Source organism: Mesoplodon bidens, assembly GCF_964165515.1.
Source record: "Mesoplodon bidens genome assembly, chromosome: 18".
NCBI classification, from domain to species: Eukaryota; Metazoa; Chordata; class Mammalia; order Artiodactyla; family Ziphiidae; genus Mesoplodon; species Mesoplodon bidens.
In genome coordinates this window covers 27,326,298-27,354,049 of record NC_138175.1, presented here as the reverse complement: position 1 = coordinate 27,354,049, position 27,752 = coordinate 27,326,298, and the positions used below count along the sequence as shown (strand labels likewise).

The window sequence follows — 27,752 nt, the reverse complement described above, 5'->3', positions numbered from 1 at the left end:
CTCCCGTGACGTCTATGTTTAAAATAGAAAGGAAGGAACAGGTGCAAGAGCCCTCTGAACCTTGAGATTTGGTGGGTCAGGGGCCTTTTGTGGGCTTGGACATCTTGGGTGGTGTGTGTGTGTGTGTGTGTGTGTGTGTGTGTTTAAAATGGCCACAACTGTATAGAATTGTGACAGGACTTTCTGAGTGAATGAGGGCAGGAGTGTGTGTGTACCCGTGGAGGCGTGGAGAGGACTGCCCCCTACCAGATGTTTTCTGAGCCAGCATCCCTGCCTCCCCCTAAACAGATGGTGAGGCCTCAGGCCCTCTAGGGTTCCTCAAACACGTGTAGTTCCTTGTTGCAGAGATGGTCTAGGCTGGCTGTAACATCTGTGGGCGGATGCTGCCATCTCGTGGTAGCTTCCTAGAATACTCCATGCAGGAGGCTGCAAAGTCTGAGCAGTCCCCATTTTACTTTTGGAAGGGAATTAAGCAATTTTACCAGGAAATAATTTTTAAAAGTTATAAATTGGAATAAAAATGGCTGTTTTCTGGTGTAAAATATATGTCATATTTATTTATTTAAGACTATTTTAGAGTAGTTTTAGGTTCACAGCAACATTGAGTAGAAGGTACATTTTCCCATATCACCCCTGCACCCCCACACACATAGCCTCCCCCATGATCAACATCTCCTACCAGAGTGGAACATTTGTTATAATTGATGAACCTACATCGACTCATCAGAATCATCCAGGGTCCATAGTTTACATCAGGACTCACTCTTAGAGTTGTACATTTTACGGGTTTGGACAAAGGTATAATGACGTGTATCCATCATTATGGTAACATACAGAATACCTTCACTGCCCTAAAAATCCTCTGTGCTCTGCCCGTTCACCCCAAAACTTTACAGAATGCCAAGCCACTTAAGGACATCTACACAAACGCCTATTAACCCTTGAGCTTGGCTTCAAACTGTGTTTACTTAAGGAAAAAATAGATTTTAATAATACAGGCATACCTCAGAGAGATTGCAGATCAGGTTCCAGACCATTGCAGTAAAGCAAATATCGGGAGGACCAGAGTGCTGATGTCTGAGGGTAGCAGAAGATGAAGCTCAAGCAAAAAGCTAATTTGCCCTTCCTTTACATTTTTGTTCAGTTCAGGCCCTTAATGGATTGGATGATGCCCACCCTCATTGGGGAGGGCAATCTTTACTCAGTCTACTGATCCAAATGCTAATCTCTCCCGGAAACAGCATCACAGACACACCCAGAAATAATTTTTTTTTTTTTGCGGTACGCGGGCCTCTCACTGTTGTGGCCTCTCCCGTTGCGGAGCACAGGCTCCGGACGCGCAGGCTCAGCGGCCACGGCTCATGGGCCCAGCCGCTCCGTGGAATGTGGGATCTTCCTGGACCGGGGCACAAACCCATGTCCCCTGCATTGGCAGGCGGACTCTCAACCACTGCGCCACCAGGGAAGCCCCTCAGAAATAATGTTTTACCAGCTATTTTGTCATCCATTGGGCCAGTCAGATTGACACATAAAATTACCCATTACATAGCCCTAACGTGTCCATACCTCTGAACCCTATTCTTCCTGAGGCATAAAATTTAGATAAATATAACAAGAGGATTTGCAACATCTGTCTAATTTCAACTTAGCTTTGTTTTCTCCTGAGGCAATGGTAACATGACCAATTATTTGCTTGTCTTCTGGGAAGTGAAATTGGGAAAACGTACAATAGAGATTAAATATTTCAAAATGTTACTCCGCTACGTTTCTCCTGGTAACTCTTTGTGACAATGATGGTGACCTGAATGTATGTCTACATTGACTTCTGACCAAAATTTCAAAATAATTGCCATTACTTTTTCAGAGTGGAGTAGCTGATGGGTCAGAAAAGCAGATGAACGCTGAAAGGTGTGTGTGTGTGTGTGTGCAGTGGGGGAGGGCCGTTGGGTTCTATCACAGTTAAATGGAGAGTGCAGGGAATTTCCTGGCAGTCCAGTGGTTAGGACTCTGTGCTTTCACCGCTGAGGGCCCGGGTTTGATCCCTGGTTGGGGAACTAAGATCACGCAAGCCGTGTGGCCAAAAAAAAGAGAGAGAGAGAGAGACAGAGAGAGAGAGACAGAGAGAGAGAGAGCAGGCACATGATTTGGTTCCTCTTGGATTTATGAGACTGGGACCAGTGACAGAGAACCCTGGAAATGAGGATACTGGGATCTTTTTGCCTTGGCTGCTGGCGTCAGAGAGCCTATGGAAGGAAATCCTCATTACCTACCCTCTCACCATCTATAAAGTGACAGTCAAGGCTTATTTACTCGTGGTGTTCAGTTCCCATCTGGAATCGCCCTTCACTCTCCTAGGAAGAGATTCAGTTCTTTTAGAAATGCTAGGCAGGAGACAGGGGCTTTAAAGACAACTTTAGAAGTTCCCCCTACCTGCTTCTAGGTATTCTGCGAATTTTAGAGAATTGAATCTGCTTCATCATATTCTAACAAGGATTCATCTACTCTCTCTTCTTTCTGCTGACAGCCCCAATGTGGCCAAAAGGTTTTAAACCACTGGGTAGAAATGCAACTGATGTTTGAATATGATTTTGTATCTTGCAACTGTACTGAATTTGTATATTAGTGCTAACAGTTTTTTGGCAGACTCTAGGGTTTCCTTTATATATCATGTCATCAGCAAATAGAGACAGTTTTACTTCTGCCCTTCAATTTGGATGCCTTTTTCCCTTTTCCCTGCCTAATTGCTCTGGCTAGGACTTCCATAACTGTATTGAATAAAAGTGGTGAGAATGGGCACCCTTGTCTTGTTCCTGACCTTACAGGAAAAGTTTTCAGTTTTTCACCATTTAGCATGATGTTAGCTGTCATATGTGGCCTTTATTATTGTTATTATTATTATTATTTTTGCTGTGCCACGTGGCATGCTGGATCTTAGTTCCCCGACCAGGGATCGAACCTGTGCCCCCTGTGGTGGAAACCCAGAGTCTTAACCACTGGACCGCCAGGGAAGTCCCTGGCCTTTATTAGGTTGAGGTATGTTCCTTCCATACTCATTTTGTTGAGAGTTCTTATAATGAATGGATGTTGGATTTTGTCAAATGCTTTTTCTGCACCTAGTGAGATGATCCTATGATTTTTATCCTTTATTTTGTTAATGTGGTATACCACACTTACTGATTTGCATATATTGAACAATCCTTGCATTCAGGGATAAATCTCACTTGGTCATGGTGTATGATCCTTTTAATGTGTTGTTGAATTTGATTTCCTAGTATTTTGAGGATTTTTGCATCTATGTTCATCAGGGATATTGACCTATAATTTTCTTTTCTTGTAGTGTCTTTGTCTGGCTTTGGTAATGCTGGCCTTGTAAAATGAGTTTGGAAGTGCTCCTTCTCCTTCAATTTTTGGAAGAGTTTGAGAAGGATTGACAGTAATTCTTCTTTAAATATTTGGTAGAATTAATCAGTGAAGCCGTCAGGTCCTGGACTTTTCTGTGTTGGAAGATTTTTGATTACTGATTCAACCTCCTTACTCATTATTGGTCTGTTCAGATTTTCTGTTTCTTCATTATTCATTCTTGGTAGGTTATATGTTTCCAGGAATTTATGTACTTCTTCTAGGTTGTCCAATTTGTGGGTGTATAAATGTTCGTGGTAGTCTCTTAAGATCCTTTGCATTTCTATAATATAAGTTGTAATGTCTCTTCCTTCTTTTATAGTTTTGTTTGAGTTGTCTCTCTTTTTTTCTTAGTGTACCTAGAGGTATGTCAACTTTGTTTATCTTTTAAAAAAACCAGATCTTAATTTCATTAATATTTTCTATTGTTTTTCTAGTATCTATTTCATTTATATCCACCTTCATTTTTTTTTTTTTTGCAGTACGCGGGCCTCTTACTGTTGTGGCCTCTCCCGTTGCGGAGCACAGGCTCCGGATGCGCAGGCTCAGCAGCCATGGCTCACAGGCCCAGCCGCTCTGTGGCATGTGGGATCTTCCTGGACCGGGGCACGAACCCATGTCCCCTGCATCGGCAGGCGGACTCTCAACCACTGCGCCACCAGGGAAGCCCTCCACCCTCATTTTTATTTTCTTCCTTCTCCTAACTTTATTTTTTTAATAATCAATTAATTAATTAATTAGGCTGCTTCCGGTCTTAGTTGCGGTACGCGGGGATCTTCCTTGAGGCATGCGGGACCTTTCGTTGCCGCACACGGCCTCTTCATTGTGGTGCGCGGGCTTCTCTCTAGTTGTGGAGTGCGGGTTTTCTCTTCTCTAGTTGTTGAGCGTGGCTTCTTTAGTTTGCGGCTTGCAGGCTCTCTAGTTGAGGCGGGAGAGCTCAGTAGCTGTTGCCGGTGGGCTTAGTTGCCCCACAGCATGTGAGATCTTTAGTTCCCTGACCAGGGATGGAACCCGCATCCCCTGCATTGAAGGCGGACTCTTTACCACTGGACCACCAGGGAAGTCCCTCCTTCTCCAAACTTTAGGTTTAGTTTGTTCTTCTTTTTCTATTTCCTTGAGGTGTGCAGTTAGGTTGTTTGTGAGATCCTCCCTCCCTCCCTCCTTCCTTTTCTTCTTTCTTCCTTTCTTTTAAATAAGATGACCTTGTTTTATTTTTCAAACAAAATAATTTCAAAGGAGATTTGTGCATGGGTTAGTTATCGAGTTTGATTTGCAAAATAACTTCGAGTCTCAGGCCTCCCCAGACCCTCCCTCTCCTCTGCGCTCAGCCCCACGTCTCCGCTCGATGCACCAGACGTTGAGTCGTGTTGGGTCACCCGTCCTTGCAGTTGGACAGTGGATTATCCCTGGGGTCTCGCGGGTCTCTGGCCTGGCACCAGTCAGGTAAGTCCTGACTAAAGCGAGGTGAGCCCTCAGCTGGGGAGGCAGGTATCACGGCGCTGGGAGGGTACGGGTCCTGAGTACTTACTTCTCCAGGCTGCCATTTCCAGGGCGTCGGACACTAGCAGAACCCCTGGGCCCGCCTCCTGCCCTGGACGCCCACCGTGGAGCACATGGCCTATGGCGGCCGGTCCTTCCCTGCAGCTTCCCGGGAGCCCGTGGGCCAGAAGGACGGGCCACGATTGTTTCCTGCGGAGAAGGGCAGGGGACACAGAGCCACGCCTGCACGCTGGGCCTGCGGCCTCTGCAGAGGGGTGCGCACCCCCGAGCCTGGTCTGGGCGCGCCGGGGGTCAGGGGACATTTCTCCACGAGGCCGGTGACTCGCTCTGCGTGCGCATAGGAGGCAGGCGGGGCGGGGTGGGGGGGTGTCAGGTGAGGCGGCCGCGTGTGCCCCGTGTGTCAGGCTCCGGCCTGCGCCCAGGTTCCGGTGGCCGATCCAGGTCGAGGTCGGTCTTCCAGGCTCCCGCCGGTTGGAGCAGGTGACACAGGGACAGGAGTAGATGCAAAGCAGGCCGAGGTCCGAGCCCTATGAGAAACGCAGGCGCTGGGATGGCCTCAGGAGCAGGGCGTGTATCCTGGTCTGCCCCCTCCTGCCGGGCCGTCCGAGTGGGTCGTTGAGAACAGGAGAGTCAGGCACACGAGGTGCCGAACGCGGTGCTGGCCACGGTCACGATCCCATAAGTGGAACCGATGAGGTGGGGCGGAGAGGAGGCAGAGGAGGGAAGTGTGTCAGGAAAGTCACAAAGGCATAAGCGAAGAAAAGGCGGGTGTGGCGGGAACCGAGGTGGAAGGAGCCCTTCCAGCCGCCTGATAGGAAAGAGGTTCTGAGACGTGCGGGGGACGGCCCACCAGATTGATGGGGACAGCAGCTGCTCCTCAGGCCTGCGGTGCCCAGAGTCCCCACCCACCTCTCAGCTCTGCCACCCAGGCCACAGCCCGGGCCCCTCCGTGAGCTCTGGCACCACCAGCCATGCGCCCCTTTACCGCCCCCCACCCCGCCCTACACAGTCAGTATCTGTCGCCGCTGGTCTGCGTTGGCTTCGCGGCCCTGAGCCCTGTGAGGGTCCTCGTCGCCAAGCAGAACCCGCCCGTCTTGAAGATCCTGAAGTTCGGGTGGGAAAGTCCCGAGGATGGTCGTCAGCAGGTGCGCGCGCACGCGCGCGCACGGGCGCAGGGATGTGGCGACGCTTCCGGGTCTGGGTGGGGTGAGTCGTGGACGCGGCGCCTTCGCCATGCTCTTTGCTCTTCCCCCGAGAACCCCGGACCTCGTATATTCCGAGGGGCAGCCCTGTTTATGGCGGCCACAGCACCGGGGGCCTGAGGAGCAGAGCCTGGTGACAGTGGACGAGCACCGGCCGCGGCCGCGGCCTCGGCCCCGGCGCCTGGGGCCCTGCTCTCCTGCTGCTGACGCCCTTGCCGGCCTGGCCTCGCTTAGCTGGCCTCGCGGCGACGACTCTGTGGACGCCTTGTTTCCGCAGCACGGCCGCTGGTGGGACCTACAGTGCTGAGGGATTAGTGCCCCAGGGCCCTGGGGCTCCAGCCGAGCCCAGGCTTTCTGCCTTCCAGACCCATCCTCGGGGCCCCTTTCTGCTCGTGTACGCTGACCGAGGCCACCCCAGTCCCTTCTGATGTGCTTTCCCGACTGACTCTTGGGGAGGGGAGGCTGTGGTTAAGGTGTCTTTGCTTCTAGAAGCTCTTGGGCTCCAGGACTTTGCTAAACCACAGGGGCTGGTGGGGCCAGGTTCTGGGGTGGCGGCTTCTGGGAACGGGGGTAGTGGGGCGGGAGACGTTGCGCAGGTTCGGCTTTCTGCTGAAGAGCAGCTCGCAGGCTATCACTTGGCAGAGCCCAGCCAGCTAAGTGGCCTCAGAAAGGGTTCGTTGGGTTTTCAGTGGGCTGACATCATCAGATGGGCTTTTTGGAACAGGTGAGACTCAGAACAGAGGTGAAAATGCATGTGTGGGGTGCAAAGGGCACTGGGGAGACCAGCTGGGCCAGGGAGCCAGGAGAGCGCTCAGCTCATTGGCGGTCTGCGTGGAGAAGATTGGCAAGCGTCCACTCTAATCGTTTGCTGTCTCTCCCCAGTTTCGGAGGGCTCATCTTCAACAAGACCATATCCAAGCAGCAGTTCAAAGGCATGGACATATTTGCCCCCATCGTATGTGGTAGGTACTGGCAGTCCCGTCACCGGGGCTTCCGGGTGGTGGGGCTGGACAACAGCGACTTCGGAGGTCCGGCCCCGCCACCTGGAGGCAGCTGGGAAGCCGAGCTGTGGTCGGGCTGCTGCAGACACCCTGGGAGAAAGCCCCGCCCGCTGCTCCTCCAGCTCACAGCTGCCCCCACAGGCACCCAGGACCAGAGCTGATCCCACGCCTTGAAGGGTTTAACCCGGGATCTGCTGGCATCGGAGGCTGAATGTGGCTTCAGAACCAGGGTGTTGGCCTCTTGTGGCTTTTCTTGTATTTTAATTTAGATTCATTGATGACACTTAAAACTCAGACATTTACATCTAAAAATCTGGATTCCTGTCTTAAAAAGCAAGGCTGTGACAATACTGGTTCATGTCAGGGTGGGCAGGAATCAGCTGCCACCAGGATGGGACTTTCTGTCTAGTTTGCCTCAATCCCTTCCATCCTGTGTTGTCTCCTCCCCAACTCTCCACTAGTTCACCTTCTAAGCTTACACCCTGTGGGCATTTGTGGTAAGGACCCCTCCTTTAACCAAAGCTTGGCTTGTGTCCAGTTTCTGGTAAGGCTCTGTAAGTGGGACCAGCCGGTCGGAGAGGAACCAATGTGACAACCCACTGCCCATGCCCTGGCCTTCTGGCCCTGTGTGTCAATGGGCCACCCAGCAGGTCTGCACCCAGGCAGAGTCCAGAGGGCCTTTCCCATCACAAGGGCTGGCCACTGCAGGGAGGACGGCAGCAGCTAGGGCAGGCCCAGGGGGCCACAGGTCTGGAGAGAGTCCCCTGGGGGGTCCCCTGCTCAGCTGTCTGTAGAGGCTGAGTGAGCAATGTGAATGAGTTACACAGGGGGGATGAGCTGAGCGGTGGGGAGCGGTGGGGAGCCGGGTAAAGTGCATGGGTGCCCAGCCAGTTGCTGGGAACAGAGGTCCAGAGTTACTAGTTGTTACAGCACTGTTTGTTGATAAGGCTATACTATCTGCATTGTCTATGTGCCTTTGTAAAATAATCAGCTGTTCATATATGTGTCGTTTTTTTTTTCTGGACTTGCTATTTATATTTGCCTGTTTTTATGGCAATGCCATGCTGATTTGATTACTCTAGTTTTAAAAAAAGCCTTAAAATCAGGTATGTTAGTCCTTCAACTTTGTTCTTCTTTTTCTAAGTTATGTTGGTTATTCTAGGTTCTTTACATTTTCATATGAATTCTAGAGTTACCTTCTCTATTTCTACAAAAATACCTGCTAGGATTTTGATTGAGATTGCTTTGTATCTACAGATCAGTTTGGAGGAGAATTGACATCTTAACAACATTGAGTCTTCTGACCCATGACCAAGGTATAGCTGTCCATTTATTTAATTCTTCCTTAATTTCTCTCAGCAGTATTTCATTGTTTTCACTATGTGGGTCTTTACCATCTTTTTTTTTTAATTTATCCCTAAGTATTTAATTTTTTTTTTTTTTTTTCCCGGTACGCGGGCCTCTCACTGTCGTGGCCTCTCCCATTGCGGAGCACAGGCTCCGGACGCGCAGGCTCAGCGGCCATGGCTCACGGGCCCAGCCGCTCCGCGGCATGTGGGATCTTCCCAGACCGGGGCACGAACCTGTGTCCCCTGCATCGGCAGGCGGACTCTCAACCACTGCGCCACCAGGGAAGCCCCGTATTTAATATTTTTAAATACTGTTTTAAATAATAGTTTTAAAAATTTAATTTCCAATTGTAGATAGCACATACAAATATAATTGATTTTTTTATATTGATTTTGAATCTTTACAACCTTCCTATACTCATCTATTCGTTCGGTAATTTTTTGGTTGAGTTCATCTCTTTTTCCACATAGGTTATCATGTCATCTGTGAATAAAGGTTCACATTTTCCTTCTTCCTTTACAATCTGGATACTGTTTTTCTTTTCTTGCTTGAATGTACTGTCTAGAACTGCCAGTACAATGTTCAATAGAAGTAATGAAAGTGGAAATCCTTGACTTGTTCTTGATCTTAGGGGGAAAATACATATTTAAAATAATTAATTAATTAATTAATTAATTTTTGGCTGCATTGGGTCTTCGTTGCTGTGCTCGGGCTTTCTCTAGTTGCGGCGAGCAGGGGTTACTCTTCGTTGTGGCGTGTGGGCTTCTCATTGCAGTGGCTTCTCTTGTTGCAGGGCATGGGCTCTAGGTGCACAGGCTTCAGTAGTTGTGGCACATGGGCTCAGTAGTTGTGGCTCCAGGGCTCTAGAGTGCAGGCTCAGTAGTTGTGGCACACGGGCTTAGTTGCTCAACGGCAAGTGGGATCTTCCTGGACGAGGGCTCAAACCTGTGTCCCCTGCATTGGCAGGCGTATTCTATTTTTTTTCTTTTTTGCGGTACACGGGCCTCTCACTATTGTGGCCTGTCCCGTTGCAGAGCACAGGCTCCAGACGCGCAGGCTCAGTGGCCATGGCTCACAGGCCCAGCAGCTCCGTGGCATGTGGGATCTTCCCAGACCGGGGCACGAAACCGTGTCCTCTGCATCGTCAGGCGGACTCTCAACCACTGCGCCACCAGGGAAGCCCCGGCAGGCGGATTCTTAACCCCTGCGCCACCAGGGAAATCCCAGGGGGAGAATATTCACGTCTTTCACTATTAAGTATGATGTTAACTGTGGGTGTTTTTTGGATGACTTTTCTCAGATTGGAGAAGTTCTCTTCTATTTCTTGTTTCCTGAGGGTTTTTATCAGGAATGGATGTTGGATTTGGGGAAATGCTTTTACTGTATCTATTAAGATTATCATGTTTTTTTGTCTTTAGTTAGTTAACATAGTAAATTACATTGATTGAATTTTGAATGTTAAACTAACCCTGCATTCCTTGGAAAAATCCCACTTGGTCCTGATATATTATCCATTTAATATATTGTTGGTTTTGATTTGCTAAAATTTTGTTTAGAATTTTTCCATCAATGTTCAAGAGAAATATTGGTCTATTTTTTTTCTTGTAATGTCTTTTTCTGATTTTAGTGTCAGGGTACTGCTGGCCTCAGACTAAGTTGGGAAGTATTCCCTTTTCCTTAATTTTTGGAGGAGTTTGTATTGAATTGGGTTTATTCTTTAAACATTTGGTAGAATGCACTGTGAAGCCATCTGGCCCTGGAGTTTTCTTAATGGGGTATTTTAAATTATAATTTCAATTCCTTTCCTTGATAGGTATTTTCAGGTTACCTAATTTTTCTTTAATGAGCTTTGGTCATTTGTGTCTTCTAAGGAATTTGTCCATTTCATCTAAGTTTCTGTATTTATTGTTATGAAGTTGTTCATTATATTTGCTTTTTATCCTTTAATAGCTGTAGAAATTTAAATGCTGTAACTCTTGGGACTTCCCTGGTTGCGTAGTGGTTAAGAATCCGCCTGCCAATGAAGGAGACATGGGTTCGAGCCCTGGTCTGGGAAGATCCCACATGCTGTGGAGCAACTAAGCCCGTGTGCCACAACTACTGAGCCTGTGCTCTAGAGCCCGCGAGCCACAGCTACGAAAGCCTGCGTGCCTAGAGCCCATGCTCCGCAACAAGAGAAGCCACTGCAATGAGTAGCCCCCGCTCACCGCAACTAGAGAAAGCCCACGCGCAGCAACGAAGACCCAATGCAGCCAAAAATAAATTTTTTTTTTTTTTTTTTTCAGTACATGGGCCTCTCACTGTTGTGGCCTCTCCCGTTGCGGAGCACAGGCTCCGGACGCGCAGGCTCAGCCGCCATGGCTCACGGGCCCAGCCGCTCCGCGGCATGTGGGATCCTCCCGGACCGGGGCACGAACCCGTGTCCCCTGCATCGGCAGGCAGACTCTCAACCACTGCGCCACCAGGGAAGCCCAAAAATAAATTTTTAAAAAATGCTGTAACTCTTTCATTCCTGATGTTGGTAATTTGTGTCTTTTCTCTTTTTCTCTTAATCATTATGGCTAGAGTTTTATTAATTTTAACGATCTCAGCGAAAGAGCTTTGGCTTCGTTGTTTTTTTCTATTGTCTTTTTGTTTTCTATTTCATTTGTTTCCCCTTTGATCTTTATTATATCATTTCTTCTGCTTAATTTGGGTTTAATTTTATCTTCTTATTCTAGTTTTTAAGGTGGAAGCTGAAGTTATTGATTTGAGACCTTTTTTCTTTTCTAATATAGACAGATAGTCATAAATTTCTCTGTTAATACTGCTTTGGTGCACTCCATAAATTCTGATATTTTAATTTTCGTCCTGTTCAAAACGTTTTTTTTGGTTTTCCTTGCTGCACATGGGCTTTTTCTAGTTATGCCGAGTGGGGGCTACTCTTCGTTGTGGTGTGCGGGCTTCTCATTGTGGTGGCTTCTCTTGTTGCGGAGCACGGGCTCTAGGTGTGCGGGCTTCAGTAGTTGTGGCATGCAGGCTCAGTAGTTGTGGCACCCAGGCTTAGTTGCTCTGTGGCATGTGGGATCTTCCCGGATGAGGGCTCGAACCTGTGTCCCCTGCATTGGCAGGCGGATTCTTAACCACAGCGCCACCAGAGAAGCCCAACCCATGGGTTATTTAGATGTGTATTTGGTTTCCAAAATTTGGGGGATTTTTTCAGAGACCTATCTGTTATTGATTTCTAATTTAATTTCTTTGTGGTTAGAGAAAATGCTTTGTATGAGTTGAGTCCTTTTGAAATAATTGAGGTTTGATGTATGACCCAGAATAGGGTTTTTCTTAGTAATTGTTCTGTATGCATTTGAGCAGAATGTGTATTCTGACATTGTTAGGTTGAGTGTTTTATAAATGTCACTCAGATCAAGTTGGTTGATAGTTGTTCAAGTCTCCTACCTCCTTGCTGATTTCCTATCCATTTGTCCTGTCAATGATGGAGAGAGAGATGCTGAAATCTCTAACTATGATTGGGGATTTGTCTGTTTTAATGGACCACACTTTGAGTAGCAACTGTTTAAGTATCTCCTGCTTTTTATTTCCCTGGGAAGCTTGTTCTGCTCTCCCAGCTTACACCCAGAATGAGGTGCTTTAAAGAACACATTCGACTTTTCCTGTAGGAGCATTCACCACAGTGTTTAATTGTCTAGTAATTTTTCGGTCCCCCCACTAGAGCATTATGTCCTAGACCACAGTAACTGGGTTTTGTTGCATTCACATATGAAAGACTCAAGAAGCATTTGATGATGTAAGAAAGATATTTGAGGCTCAGTAAATGCACATGTGGCAGGATTAAAACCAGGAACAAGAATTCAGTGGATTCAGGAAATTGCAGCAAGGAGTGGCAGTGAGAATATAAAGACCCTGGGAATTAACAAAAATTATTGAGGAGGGCATGACTTTTCACTTGATGAAAAGTAAAGAGTGAAAGCTGCTGAGCACATCTGGCGCTGGGTTTCATTCGCATCTACTCAAATTAGCAAGGTCATATCCTTGATCCTTTTGTTTCCCTTCCTAACCCATTTCCAAAGGATCTATGTAAAATGTTGACCAGCAGATGGGATGTGGGCTTCATTTGAGATCTCATGTGAAATGCCCAGGAATTACAGAGATTACAAGGGTTTACTCTGGATGCTGGGGCCAGGTGGTATGCTTGAGGGTTTCACTTCGTCCACACAACCTGAAGTTGGAAAGTTCATGGGAAAATAAACCATTATGGTTGGTGAAGGAGAGCTTGGGATCAGAACCTCTGGTGCGCAGTAAGCTCGGGGTCAGAACCTCTGGTGCACAGTAACCTCTGTGTCTGAGGACACAGGCAAGATTCTTAACAGAAAAGAGATGCAAAAACAAGAGGGTTATGGTTCAGGACAAAACTTGAGAAAGAGAAAAAGCTGGAAGAGATAAGTTCTTTTCAGGTCTTTTGATCTGGGGATGGGCCATCAGGCTTAAAGGGACACAGCTAGACTCTGCTAGACAAGGTATAATCTTAAGAGGTGGTACATTTGATATAATTCTGCAGTAGTGACAGAAGGAGGCTCTTTCAGTGCTTAAAGACCCAACTTTCTGGGGCCAACACAGATGGTGAGCAGCAATCACTACATGAATGGGTAGAAAAATGGACAACATCACGGAACATTTTATCTCCCATCTGTTTCCCTCTGCAATTTCAACTTGGTGCAATAAATCCAAGTTTCCCACTTCCTTTCCCCAGGCTACCCAGGTTGCCACTGTCTTAGAAGTTGACAGGCAGCCAGGTTGTTTTGGAAGGGACCTATTTAACCAAGATGTTGAGCATAAAGCTTTCAAAAATGGGGTCCTCCTGCTTATGTTGTCAGATTGTATTAATGTTTTTGTACCCTGGGCTTTGATTCTATATGTCCAGTATCCTCATAAAGAGCTAGGCAATAATTCATTCAATAGCTTTCTGTTCAAACATTATGCCTTAGCCACTCACATACTTAGTTCACTGGTATATTAATCTATGAATTAATTCAAATTTCTGTCTGTTTCGGAGCTGGCAATACAGATATAAATCTGATATGGTCCTTACCCTTAAGGAGCTCATGGTCTAGTAGAAGGGAAAGTAGATAGAAGTTGTTTTAGTTAACTATATAATCACTTATGATTTCCCATAAATCCACGGCTGGCTGTGAGGTTTCTAAGGCTCAGCTGGGCAGTTATTCTGCTTGTCTTGCTTGGGGAGTCTCTCATGCATATGCATTCAGTTGCCTGTTGGGCTTGGCTGGAAGATCCAATATGGCTTCACTCATGTGTCTGGTATTTCAGTGCTCTTCCATATGGCCTTTCTCTTTCCTCGTGGTATCTCATCATCCAGTAGTCTAGTCCAAATTTCTTTACAGCAAGGTGACTGGCTTTACCAGGGAGAAGGCAGAAGCTGCCTAGCTTTTTAAAGGAGAAGACCAGAAGTGTTACCACTTCTGTTGCATTTTACTGATCAAGGAAAGTCATAATGGCAGCCCTGACTCAAGAGGAGGGGTAATGGTATTAGTAGTGGGTGAAGTACCACACACTTATAGAGAGGGAACCCTTTTTGGAGAGTATCTTCCACAGATACAAATAAATAAGAACCATAGCTAACATTTAGTGAGCTCTTCTATGTCAGCCAGCCAGCTAAGTAAGTACTGGCCATGTATTATCTCACAACATCCTCATACTAACCCAGTGAAGTGGGAATCATTCTTACCACCATTTTGTAAGCAAGTGAATGGAGGCTGGTAGAGGTTAAATAGATAACCCCAGGTCTAATAAATGGCCAGGATTCAGACTCCGCGGAGATTGATTTGTTGCGCTAGGAGGAGGCTGGGTGAAATGGTGAAGAACTCAGTCTGTGGAGTCATCACATTGTAATAAATGCTAGAGAGAGGGCAGTGAGGTTCAGAGAAGAGAAAGATCCCTTCTGTCTGGGAGTTCAGGGAAGTCTTCAGGAAAGGTGACATTTGATGCTGAAGGATGATTTAGGTATGAACAGATTGGTGGATTAAGGCCTTCTTGCAGGTGGGAAAGGTCATGAACACATGTTGAGGAGAGAAGCCAGGAGTGTACTCTGGGACCAGCAGTCAGCCTAGCTTGAGTGGACTCTAGAATTCAAGGAGGGAGACAGAAAGGGGTGATGGATGCAGGACATTTGGGGTCAGATTGTGAAAATACTTGAACGCCAGGCTGAGATATTTGGGCCTTTATTTCTTGGGGAGACATTTAGTGTTTGGGAATAAGAACTTTATTTTAGAAAGGTTAAAGTCACAGAGGTAGATACGGTAAGCTGCAATGCAGATACTTAAGACAGGATGAACAAAGGAAGGCTTTCTCTGTTGGCTAGTTGAGAGGGGATATAGGTCTGGAGCTCTTTACTGACCACTGGGATGGATTAGGAGTATAGAAGAGTAGAAATAGTGAAGGACTTGGTAGTTGAAGGAGTCAAAGATGAGTGCCAAATATTCAGCCACAGTAACTAAAATAATAGGATGGGGCAGACTTGGGAAATACAGAGTTGTTTAAATTTTGGGCTACTGAATGGACTTCATCAATGCTATTGACCTGATGAGGGGCCAAGGTGGGCTTGCGGGAGTTGATCCAAAGGGAGAGTCATTGTTTGTAATGAGGAAATGTGACACTTTTCCTTTAAATTAATTTGGCAAGCTATAGTAGACTATTAACATGATTTTCTCCTTTTCTCTTTGTTACTCTCAGTCAAACCTAAATGGAGCCCCATTACTTTTATGGCCTGCTCCATTAGCTGTATATATCTCCTATCTGTATGCCTCCCCCTGACATCCTCGCATTAACCTCGTAAGAGGTATTGCTCTGTATCAGGGCATTAAGGGCTTGATGGGGAACTATGCCTTGACCAACTGCTTTACATGTAAGAAAATGAGGTAGTGAAAGTTAAACGACCAGTACAACATTGAGTTAGAATCTGTGTGCTGACCTGAGTCTAGGCAGATGGAAGGATATTTATGACCTTTATTCACAGGGCATGGGGAGGTGGAAGGCCAAGTCATAGTCAGATAAACTAAACACCAGGAAGAGATAGGTACTGCTTTGTGGCCTGTCAGTATCAGGAATAAGCCTGGGATAGACAGAGCTATGAGCTGATGACTCAGTTCCCTTTGCAAGGTATTTACTTATAAGAGTCCTAATAGGTGCAGGATAGAAGATTCTGTAGTGTGCTATGACTAAGGACTTTCATTCTGATTAGAATTACACACTGGCAACAAACACATGAAAGGATGCTCAACATCACTAATCATTAGAGAAATGCAAGTCAAAACTACAATGAGGTATCACCTCACACCGGTTAGAATGGCCGTCATCAAAAAATCTACAAACAGGGGCTTCCCTGGTGGCGCAGTGGTTGAGAGTCCGCCTGCCATTGCAGGGGACACGGGTTCGTGCCCCGGTCCGGGAAGATCCCACATGCCGCGGAGCGGCTGGGCCCGTGAGCCATGGCCGCTGAGCCTGCGCGTCCGGAGCCTGTGGTCCGCAATGGGAGAGGCCGCAACAGTGAGAGGCCCGCATACCGCAAAAAAAAAAAAAAAAAAATCTACAAACAATAAATGTTGGAGAGGGTGTGGAGAAAAGAGAACCCTCTTGCACTGTTGGTGGGAATGTAAATTGATACAGCCACTATGGAGAACAGTATGGAGGTTCCTTAAAAAACTAAAAATAGAACTACCATATGACACAGCAATCCCACTACTGGGCATATACCCTGAGAAAACCATAATTCAAAAAGAGTCATGTACCACAATGTTCATTGCAGCACTATTTACAATAGCCAGGACATGGAAGCACCCTAAGTGTCCATCGACAGATGAATGGATAAAGAAGCTGTGACACACATATACAATGGAATATTACTCAGCCATAAAAAGAAACGAAATTGAGTTATTTGTAGTGAGGTGGATAGACTTAGAGACTGTCATACAGACAGTGAAGTAAGTCAGAAAGAGAAAACCAAATACTGTATGCTAACACATATATGTGGAATCTAAAAGAAAATGGTTCTGAAGAACCTAGGGGCAGGACAGGAATAAAGACGCAGACATAGAGAATGGACTTGAGGACACGGGGAGGGGGAAGGGTAAGCTGGGACGAAGTGAGAGAGTGGCATGGACATATATACACGACCAAATGTAGAACAGATAGCTAGTGGGAAGCAGCCGCATAGCACAGGGAGATCAGCTTGGTGCTTTGTGACCACCTAGAGGGGTGAGGTAGAGAGGGTGGGAGGGAGATGCAAGAGGCAGGGGATATGGGGATATATGTATACGTATAGCTGATTCACTTTGTTATACAGCAGAAACTAACACATCATTGTAAAGCAATTATACTCCAATAAAGATGTTTAAAAAAAAAGAAAAAGAAAAAGAAATATAGAATCACTATGTTGTTTGTGTACCAGGAACTAACATAGTGTTGTAGGTCAAATATACTTCAAAAAAAAAACAAACAAATGAAAAAACTAACAAATAAACTCATCAAAAACAGATCAGATTTTTGGTTACCAGAGGCGAGGGTTGTGGGGAGGAGGAGTTGGAGGGAGGTGGTCAAAAGGTACAAACCTCCAGTTATAAATAGGTACTAGGGGTGTGATGTACAACATGATAAACATAATTAACACTGCTGAAAGTTACATAGGAAAGTTGTCAAGAGAGTAAGTCCTAAGAGTTCTCATCACAAGGAAAAAATATTTATTTTGTGCTTCTTTAATTTCGTGTCTATATGAGATGATGGATGATCACTAAACGTATTGTGATAATCATTTCATGATGTATGTAAGTCAAATCATTATGCCGTACACCTTAAACTTATACAGTGCTGTATGTCATTTATATCTCAATAAAACTGGAAGGAAAAGAAAAAAAAAGAAAAAGAATTACACACTGGCAAATGAGTGGGAACTATCTGAACTTAAGTAGCTGCTCAACGAATGCAGTCATTTCTGAAGTGGGTTGTTACCTCATTACTTGCTTTCTTGTTTTTCATTTGCTTCAGATCTGAGCATGTGAATTCTGGGGCCTTGGGAACGGCAGCTGGGATTTAAGTATTTCGTGGGGAATGCTCCCTACCGCTCTGCCTCATGACCGACACTCACCCTCATCATTCATCAAAAATCTGGTAGCCCCTCAAGGAGGGGAGAGATTGCACTGTGTCTCTTCACATGTGCTTTGCCAAGCCCCTGACTATTTGTCTAAGTTGTCTGTACACGGTCCCACGCTGAAGGGAAAGGACTAATGTAGGAGCTGGTTTCCAAGCGCCCACACAATTCATTAAGGACTTCCCAGGTCCATGTATTACTATCTGTGTTCATATGCTAAAACAACACTACTACTTCTACTACTAATATTTACAATAGCAACAATTTTCAACTTATCTTACAATGGGCTGGGCAAGTTAAACTTATTATTTTGAATCCTCCTAACAACCCCTTTTACAGATAAGAAAACTGCTTTCTCAAGTTCCACAACTTTAAATCCTGGGTCAGTTTATGCTTTTTGTCTTCTGTGTGATGGGAACACTGTTTTCTCTCTTATGTGGTAGGGAATAGAAATGTTAGGATAGGCCGTTGAATGTAATCTCCCATTATTTCCATACCCTCTTTTGGTTATTTCAGCAAATGTGGGCAACATGTATACACAGTTGCCAATGTTATATTTCTTCCCTACTGTCCCGGGGTAGCCAGGTTAGGATGCTCACAATAATAGTTCAGTCTTGGGCATCAGGAAACTGGGTCAGACACAAAACAGACCAAAAACATGGAATATATGGATTTTTGGATCATCTTTTCCCTTGACGCTAAGCTGGTCTCTGCCAATGGGAGGTGAACATTTTGAGGCTACACATGAATCAGTACTTACCAGGTATAGCTTAAGGTAACAGGTAGTATTGATCAGAAAAGGCATGACTCTATTGCATGTGTAGGGGGTACAGCACGCTAAGAGGGCAACCCACTGTAATGAAAGGACATAGACTCTCCAATCTAACGGACACTGGTTTGAATTTGTCTCCACAGCAAATCTTGTGACTTTGAGCCGCTCTCTTAATCATTCTGAGCCTCAGCTTTCTTGTCTGTACAATGCACCTACCTATTGGCTTGTTCTGAGGAAGTTATAACTACTAGTTGCCAAGGCTTCTTACTCCTCAGGCACTGTGATTACTGCTTTAAGTACACTCTGTGTATTTATGCTTTTATTGTTGTTTGGATGCTCACAAATGTTTGTCCATTAATTTCTGCTATTATGTTTTCCTTTACTTTTATTTTCACCTTTTGGTGGTTATTGATGTTGTTTTTGAACATACAGGCTCTATTCAAGACAAAGAGGACATGCTTAGTGGCCACTGTGGAATTCTAAGAAGTGAGCAGGAGGGACTTCCTTGGTGTCCCAGTGGTTAAGACTCCACGCTCCCAATGCAGGGGGCACAGGTTCGATCCCTGGTTGGGGAGCTAAGTTCCTGCATGCCACACAGTGCGGCCAAAAAAAAGAAAAAGTGATCTGGATACTCCTGGATGCTACTGTAGAATGAAAGGAAAGAATACAAGTAGAAGGCAAAACACAGAGCGCTGTTCACGCAGCCTCCCTTCTCTCTGGGAGAACCCCCTTGGAGCCCTAAGCCATCAAGGGTCCAACCTCATAGGTCTTGATGTACTGAATTTAACAAAGAATCATATCCTTTTGCTAATTCCCTTAACCCTTTATTTATATCTTGTCTTTGGACTCTATCAAATGTTACCTCATACTATAATTTTCTAAGAATTTTATCACTTTTTTTTTTAGCTTTTTTTTTTTTTTTTTTTTTTTTCGGTATGTGGGCCTCTCACTGTTGTGGCCTCTCCCGTTGCGGAGCACAGGCTCCGGACGCGCAGACTCAGCGGCCATGGCTCACGGGCCCAGCCGCTCCGCGGCATGTGGGATCTTCCCAGACCGGGGCACGAACCCGTTTCCCCTGCATCGGCAGGCAGACTCTCAACCACTGCGCCACCAGGGAAGCCCTTTCTTAGCATTTAAAAAAAATTATATATATATTTATTTATTTATTTTTGGCTGCGTTGGGTCTTCGTTGCTGCCCGTGGGCTTTCTTTTTAGTTGCAACGAGCAGGGGCTACTCTTTGTTGCGGTGCGCAGGCCTCTCATTAAGGTGGCTTCTCTTGTTGCGGAGCATGGGCTGTAGGTGCGCGGGCTTCAGGAGTTGTGGCACATGGGCTCAGTAGCTGTGGCTCGAGGGCTCTAGAGCGCAGGCTCAGTAGTTGTGGCACACGGGCTTAGTTGCTCCGTGGCATGTGGAATCTTCCCAGACCAGGGCTTGAACCCGTGTCCCCTGCATTGGCAGGCGGATTCTTAACCACTGTGCCACCAGGGAAGCCACCACTGTTTTTTTTTTTTTTAATTTATTTATTTATTCTGGCTGCGCTGGGTCTTAGTTGTGGCATGCGGGCTCCTTAGTTGCTGCATGCACGTGAAATCTAGTTCCCCAACCAGGGCTTGAACCCAGGCCCCCTGCATTGGGAGCGCAGAGTTTTACCCACTGGACCACTGGGGAAGTCCCTATCACTGTTTTTATATTATGATGTCATTATCATTTCCATGGTACCTAGTTCAGGGTTGGCACACTGTAGGTGCTTAGTTGTGTGTGTGTGTTTTCTTTTGCTGTTGTTTCTTTTGATTTAAAGAGTAAACCGAAAGGAGGGAATTGCCATTTCAATTAATTCCACAATACCTTATGAAGTAATTATACAGATATATTCATTTAAACAAACACTCGAGTGTCTGTGCAGAACTAGAATCTGAGCATACAAAGAGAAATAAACATAGTCCTTGCCCTTGAGATTCCCACAGCTTGGTGTGCAAAATAATCACACAACCAGAACACTTCGTAGTAGAACACTGGATATTATGTAAAAAAAGGAGAGGAGTAATATTACCTGGGGTTTCAGGGAAAGCTTCTGGACGTGGCACCTATGCTGAACCTGAATGAATGGATAAAAGTCATCCAAGGGAAAAAAGAAGGGTGATATGATCCAAGCAAAGAAAATAGCATAAGCAAAGCCAGAAGGTATGTGGGAAATTTGGTGTTTCACCAGGGTTTGTGGGAAGCAGTTTGGCGTTATGACACCATAGGGTACGACGTAAAATATTTTGGAAGTGAGGAAAGGAGTGTGGACTGGGGCCAGATCAGAACTGGTAACTATATCACACAAAGATAAAGATGTTGTCTGTATATAAGGTGACATAGTTTTAATTGTCTTTAGCCAGATCAGTCTGGTTACTGATTGGACAATGAATTTGCAATGTGCAATACTGGAAATAGGGGGAGAAATTAGAAGGTTGTTGAAACAGTTCAAAGAGAGAAATTAAGGGCTTAGATTAGGACAGAGAGAGAGATGATGATGAGGATGATGAAGATGTTTGTGCTACTGTTACTACTGATAGCAGCATTTAAATACAGTTGATCCTTGAACAGCACAGGGGTAGGGAGGCCCGACCCTCCATGCCGTTGAAAATCCCCATCTAACTGATAGTTGGCCCTCCTACCCATCGTTCCACATCTGCGGATTCAACCAACTATGGAGGTGGTGGTACTATTGAAAAAGATCTGCATATAAATGGACCCGTGCAGTTCAAACCTGTGTTGTTCAAGGGTCAGCAGTAATCCTTGATATATTACAGATTCTGTTTAAAGGATTTTATAGGTATTAATTCATTTAATTGTCATATTGACCCTAATATTATCACCATTTTATAGATGAGGAAGCTAAGAGTAAGAGGTTAAGTAGTTCGCCTAATATTTCATAAGGAGAAGTGGCCAAGCTGTAGTTTAGTCCCGGCAGTCTGGCTGAGTCTGTGTCCTAACCACTGCTCCATACTGCTTCTTTTGGTCTTGAAACAATGATAAGGTTTTGTTGTTCTATTATTTTATCAAAGGAATCTGTTCCTTAGCTAATTCTCATAATTAAATCTGTAACTTTCTCCTTTGATTATTAGTCATTACAGAACATTTATGTAGTACTGACAAACAAAAAGAGAAAAATAAAGAACAACTCCATTTCCAATATCCTTTAGGTAACTACTGAAAACGATTTGTAGTTTTTTTTCTACCTTCCTCTTTCCCTTCCTATCTCTTACCTTATCCTCCCTGTGTGTGTGTGTATGTGTGTGTGTATATACACATGCTTTTGGGACATCATTCTAAGACATTAGATATATTTCAATCTTATTTTATTTTTTTTTAGATGTTGGGGGTAGGAGTTTATTAATTTATTTATATTTATGTTTGCTGTGTTGGGTCTTCGTTTCTGTACAAGGGCTTTCTCCAGTTGTGGCAAGCGGGGGCCACTCTTCATCGCGGTGCACGGGCCTCTCACTATTGCGGCCTCTCTTGTTGCGGAGCACAGGCTCCAGACGCGCAGGCTCAGTAGTTGTGGCTCATGGGCCTAGTTGCTCCGCGGCATGTGGGATCCTCCCAGACCAGGGCTCGAACCCGTGTCCCCTGCATTAGCAGGCAGATTCTCAACCACTGCGCCACCAGGGAAGCCCTCAATCTTATTTTTTAATAACTGCATAATACTCCTTTTCATTTTAATTTTTTAAATAAGTAAACTTATTTATTTATATATATATTTATTTTTGGCTGTGTTGGGCCTTCGTTGCTGTGCGCAGGCTTCTTGTTGTGGTGGCTTCTCTTGTTGTGGAGCGTGGGCTCTAGGTGCATGGGCTTCAGTAGTTGTGGCACGCAGGCTCAGTAATTGTGGATTGAGGGCTCTAGAGTACAAGCTTAGTAGTTGTAGTGCACAGGCTTAGTTGCTCTGCAACATATGGGATCTTCCCGTACCAGGGCTTGAACCCATGTCCCCTGCCTTGGCAGGAGGATTCTTTTTTTTTCTTTTTTAATGTGTTTATTTAATTTTATTTATTTTTGGCTGCATTGGGTTTTCGTTGCTGTACACGGGCTTTCTCTAGTTGCGGCAAGCAGGGGCTACTCTTCGTTGCGGTGCACAGGCTTCTGATTGCGGTGGCTTCTCTTGTTGCGGAGCACGGGCTCTAGGTGCGCGGGCTTCAGTAGTTGTGGCGGGCGGGCTCAGTAGTGTGGCTCATGGGCTCTAGAGCACAGGCTCAGTAGTTGTAGTGCACGGGCTTAGTTGCTCCGTGGCATGTGGGATCTTCCCAGACCAGGGCTTGAACCCCTGTCCCCTGCATTGGCAGGTGGATTCTTAACCACTGCGCCACCAGGGAAGTCCTAATACTCCTTTTTATTATTTATTGTATTTTTTGTGGTACGCAGGCCTCTCACTGTTGTGGCCTCTCCCGCCGCGGAGCACAGGCTCTGGATGCACAGGCTCAGCGGCCATGGCTCACGGGCCCAGCCGCTCCGCGCCATGTGGGATCTTCCCTGACTGGGGCACAAACCCGCGTCCCCTGCATCGGCAGGCGGACTCTCAACCACTGCGCCACCAGGGAAGCCCGTAATACTCCTTTTTAAATGGGAGGACTTTGGTGAATGGATCAATGTGGGTGGGTAAGGAAGAAGTGATATATTTAGTATGACTAGATTTATGGCTCTGTGTGTGGTGATGCAACAAGGAACAGAGAACTCTGGAAGGTTGTATAGGTTCACAGAGGTTTAAACATGCTGAGTTTGAGGGACTTAGGTATCATTTAAGTAAGGATGCTTTCAACTAGCTCAATGTATGAATCTGAAGATCAGGAGAAATTTATTATTGTTCCCATTTTACACTGGATGAACTTGAGACTCAGAGGTAAGTCACTTTCCCAAGGTTCAAAGACTTTGTCTGTCTGGTCAAAGCTCATATGTTCTTCATACATTATTTTTTTTTACACACGTTACCCATTACATGGGTAAATAAATTAATGAAGAAATGCGTAAAAATAGTCTTTTTTGATCATACTCAGTGTTCAGCCCACTTCTCATTCTGTTCATTCTCACCTCTCACTTTACTCCTTAAAGAAGATACAAGGGTGGTGTTACCCTAAGGAAGTTTAGAAGCTATATTTGTTTACTGTTACTTCAAAGATCCAATACCCTTTGGCTGTTTAAGGTCGTTTAACTGCTTTGCTGCTATTTGAACAGACAGGATGCTTTGAAATGAGGGCAAAACAAAGAAGAAAGCAGACAAAACTAAAACCACTAAAAACCCAGTGAGACGGATAGGGTAATGAAATGGAAAGATTGGGACCTACCAAGTAGGCTACCTAACCTTCCGAACTTTGTCTAGCTCTGTTTGGGGGTTCTGCTCCTTGGCTGTTTGTGGCGCCCAGTGGTCTTACCTTGCCACTGTGTCCCGTAATCCGTCACTGCTGATTTAAAGCTTTAATCCTGTGAAGCCAAGTGTAATTCATTTATTTCATGTGGAGAACAGTCAGGGATGAGTCAGTGTCTTCCACATGAAACAAGGCAAGGGAAAGAATGATCTGATAAGGTGGCCTGCCCTTAAGGCGTGACCATAGTGTATACAAGTCTCCCTGGGCCCCAGGGGAAAAGACCTCGAAGTGCATCTAGGTTATCTTTCTCCTCACATCTGTCTCTTTCTCCAACATAGCTGGCACATTATTGCCCAACTCACTGCACACACACACACACACACACACACACACACACACGACACTCCATTGTGGATAGTCGGACCACAAGCATTTGCCCTCTTGGACTGTCTCCCATGGGACCTAGTTTTTCTTTCTAGAGCCACACAGAGCATGTTCCCCACCTTGTCCCCATGATGTTGTTTTAAAGAAATTCAGGCATTACAATAAAACTTCCACATGCTTCGTCTCCTTAAATCTCCTCAGTTACTTCTCATCTGATAGTTTTCCACTTTGGTACCTTTTCTTTCAAGGTGTGGCATCCAGAATATTGCTGTACTTAGAGTTTTAAAAAGCTTACTGTGGAATCTTAATATGTAAGTATAGAATGGAAATTTGGTAAAAAGCATTGAAAGTTAAGAGGCCTTAGTCTGGGGTGGGATAGGGAAGGTGGGAGGGATAAGCAAGAGGGAGGGGATATGGGGATATATGTATACATATAGCTGATTCACTTTGTTATACAGCAGAAACTAACACAACATTGTAAAGCAATTATACTCCAATAAAGATGTTAAAAAAATAAAAAGAAGAGGGACTTGGTCCCTGAATTGGCCATACCAGTTACTGTGTGGAGACTTGGGCAGACAGCTTCTCTAGTCTGAGCATCACTTTTTCCATCTGTAAAATGAAAGTCTTGGATTAAAAGATCTCTATTCCTCCTGGTTCTGAATGGACCCAGTAACAATGGAAGATAAACATTATTAAAAATTACCTTTATTAAAAGGTTGAACACAGAGGATTACAGAAATGAATACAAAAGGATCTTAAATCTAACACCAAGATATCCTCTGCTGACTTAAAAGAGTTATACGTCTCAAGAGTAGAAAATTCAAAAAAATATTGTAAGATGTAAAGTAAAAAGTAAAAGTCCCTCTTCTGGTTCCTGGTTCCTTTTCCCAAAGGATTTCAATATACCTAGTTACTTGTTTTTCCTCCCCACTCTCCCCAAAAAGAGCATATCAACTTTTAAAACAAGAATATAGAATTTCAAAATGTCTGTTTCTTCTCTGTAGTCTTGAGGAGGGGTTGCATGCCCACTCTCTTGTGCAGTTTCTCTTGTGGCACATGCAATTAAATAAGACTGTTCTCAACTTATAATGGTTTAACTGATGATTTTTAGACTTAATGATGATGCAAAAGTGATATGCGTTCAGTAGAAATCATACTTATAATTTTGAATTTTACTCTTTTCCTGGGCTAGCAATACACAGTATAATGCTCACTTGTGCTGCTGGGCAATGGCAGCGAGCCACAGCTCCCAGTCAGGCACGTGATCACCAGGGTAAACAACTGATACACTTATAACCACTCTGTTCTTCACTTTCAGTACAGTATTCAGTACCTTACAGGAGATATTCAACACTTCATTATAAAATAGGCTTTGTGTTAGATGATTTTGTCCAACTGTAGGCTAAGTGTTCTGAGCATGTTAAAGGTAGGCTAGGCTAAGTGATGATGTTTGGTAAGTTAGGTATATTAAATGTATTTTCTGTTTATTATATTTTCAACTTACGTTTATCAGGAGGTAACCCTTGTAAGTCGAGGAAGATCAGTAGTTGAACAGAGAGGCACTTCAGTCGTAGAATCTTTGGTAATCATTGTGGTTTGGCTTACAAACCTGAGTGCTAAAAGGACAATCTTGAAGTGCTCAAAGATGAGTGAAATTGATTACAGGAGGTTTCACTGGCTGGCAGCTTTTAAGTAGACCCCAACACCTAGTGAAATGATTTGTGGGAGTCCTTACCATTGTGATGGACCTTCACTTGGTGATTGAAAAGAAACATTAGCATGAAGCATTATCTATTGAAATAAGTTCTTTTTTTTTTCATCCCAGATTTATGAGTGTTGAAGGAGCCCTGTTTAACGGTCTCAAGAGGAGAAGAGTCCTTGTATGAATGGTTGAAATAAATCTCTTGAAATTCTGTAGATTTTCATTTTAGATTTTACTCCTATTCATACTTACAAGACAATAGGCAATTATCACCAGCTTGGTCTGGTCCATGAGGTATTTTAGCCATGCTGGATTTTCAGATTGATATCTTATAGGAACTGAAGATTCTACTTCCCCTAAAATATCCCCCCTTATTATAGCAACTGAAATTCCCACAAGTTTAGATATCTCTTTGGATTTATTAAGATATGTTTTTAATGCTTTATGATTATAAAATTGCAAGTGCCCATTTTTGTAGAGGCATAATTGATGTGCAATAAATGGCACATATTATAGTTTGTAAGTTAATAAATTTTGACTTATGTATACACCTGTGAACCTAACAATCAAGGTAGTAAACATATAATTCATGACCTGTATTTTTCTTGTTTCCCTTTAAAATTCTTCCTTCTTGTCCCTCATCATCCTGGCTGCTCCCCCTTCCCCCCAACCAATGATCTGCTTTCTATCACTATATCATTTTGCATTTCTAGAATTTATATAAATAGAATGACACAATATGTTTCTTTTTTAATTAAAAAAATTTTTTTTAGTCTGGCTTCCTTAATTTAGCATGATTATTTTGGGATTCATTCATGTTGTGTATATCAATAGTTCATTCCTTTTTATTGCCAAGTAGTATTCTGTTGTATGGATAGACCACAATTGTTGTATCCATTTACCTGTTGATGGACATTTGGATTATTCCCAGTTTTGGCTATCACAAATAAAATTGCTGTGAGCATTGTTGAATAAGTCTTTGTAGGTATATAGCTCTTTTTTCTCTTGAATAAATATCTAGGGGTGGGATAGCTTGATCATATGGTAGATGTCATTTAATATTTTAAGAAGGTGCTAAACTGTTTTCCAAAGCAATTGTACCATTTTACATTACCACTGGCAGTGTATGAGAGGTCCAGTTCCTCTACAACCTCACCAAATACTTGGTATGGTCAGTCTTTTAAATTTAAGCCATCAAATTAAAGTGTGTAGTGCTATATCATTGTGGTTTTAATTTTGCATTTTCTTAGTGAATAATGATATTGAACATCATTTTATACTTCTTTGCCATTCATATATATATACATATTTTTTTGCTGAAGAGTCTGTTTAACTCTTTTGCCCACTTAAAAAATCGGGTTGTTTGTTTTCTTATTTTTTGAGGTTTCAGAGTTAAAAAAAATATTCTGGAAACAAGTCCTTTATCAGATATATACTTTGCAAAATTTTTCCCCTAGTTTGTGGCTTCTCTTTTAATTCTTTTAACAGTGACTTTTGAAGAACAAAAGTTTTCAATTATCATGAAGTTCAATTTATCAATTTATTCTTTTATGGATTGTGCTTTTGGTATTGTAGCTAAGAAGTCTTTGTCTAATCCAGTGTATTTTCTCCTATGTATTATTCTAGAAGTTTCAGTTTTATATTTGTATTCAAATGAGTTAATTTTTGTATATGGTATAAGATATGGATCAAAATTATTTTTGTTATGTTTGTATATGGATATACAATAGTTCCATCTCCATTTGTTGAAAGATTATTTTCTTCAATGAATTGTCTTAGTATCATTGTAAAAAAATCAACTGATTTTTCTATACATCTATAGATCTGTTTCTTGATTGTATTCTATTCCATTGATCTATTTGTTTATCTTTAGTTGTGTCTTGCTTTTTATAAATCTGACAATTTCTGCCTTTAATTGGGATATATGAATCATTTTCAT

General features: G+C 44.1%; 1 long non-coding RNA gene across 1 annotated transcript in view; it reads left to right on the top strand.

Moving 5' to 3' along the window:
- Positions 1 to 27,752, top strand: part of LOC308606257 — a 1,608,653-nt gene that overhangs the window by 20,683 nt on the left and 1,560,218 nt on the right. Inside the window, exons 2-3 of the long non-coding RNA XR_014013787.1 lie at positions 6,984 to 7,063; positions 8,360 to 8,418. This is a non-coding gene — a long non-coding RNA (uncharacterized lncRNA). The remainder of the gene's footprint in view (positions 1 to 6,983; positions 7,064 to 8,359; positions 8,419 to 27,752) is intronic.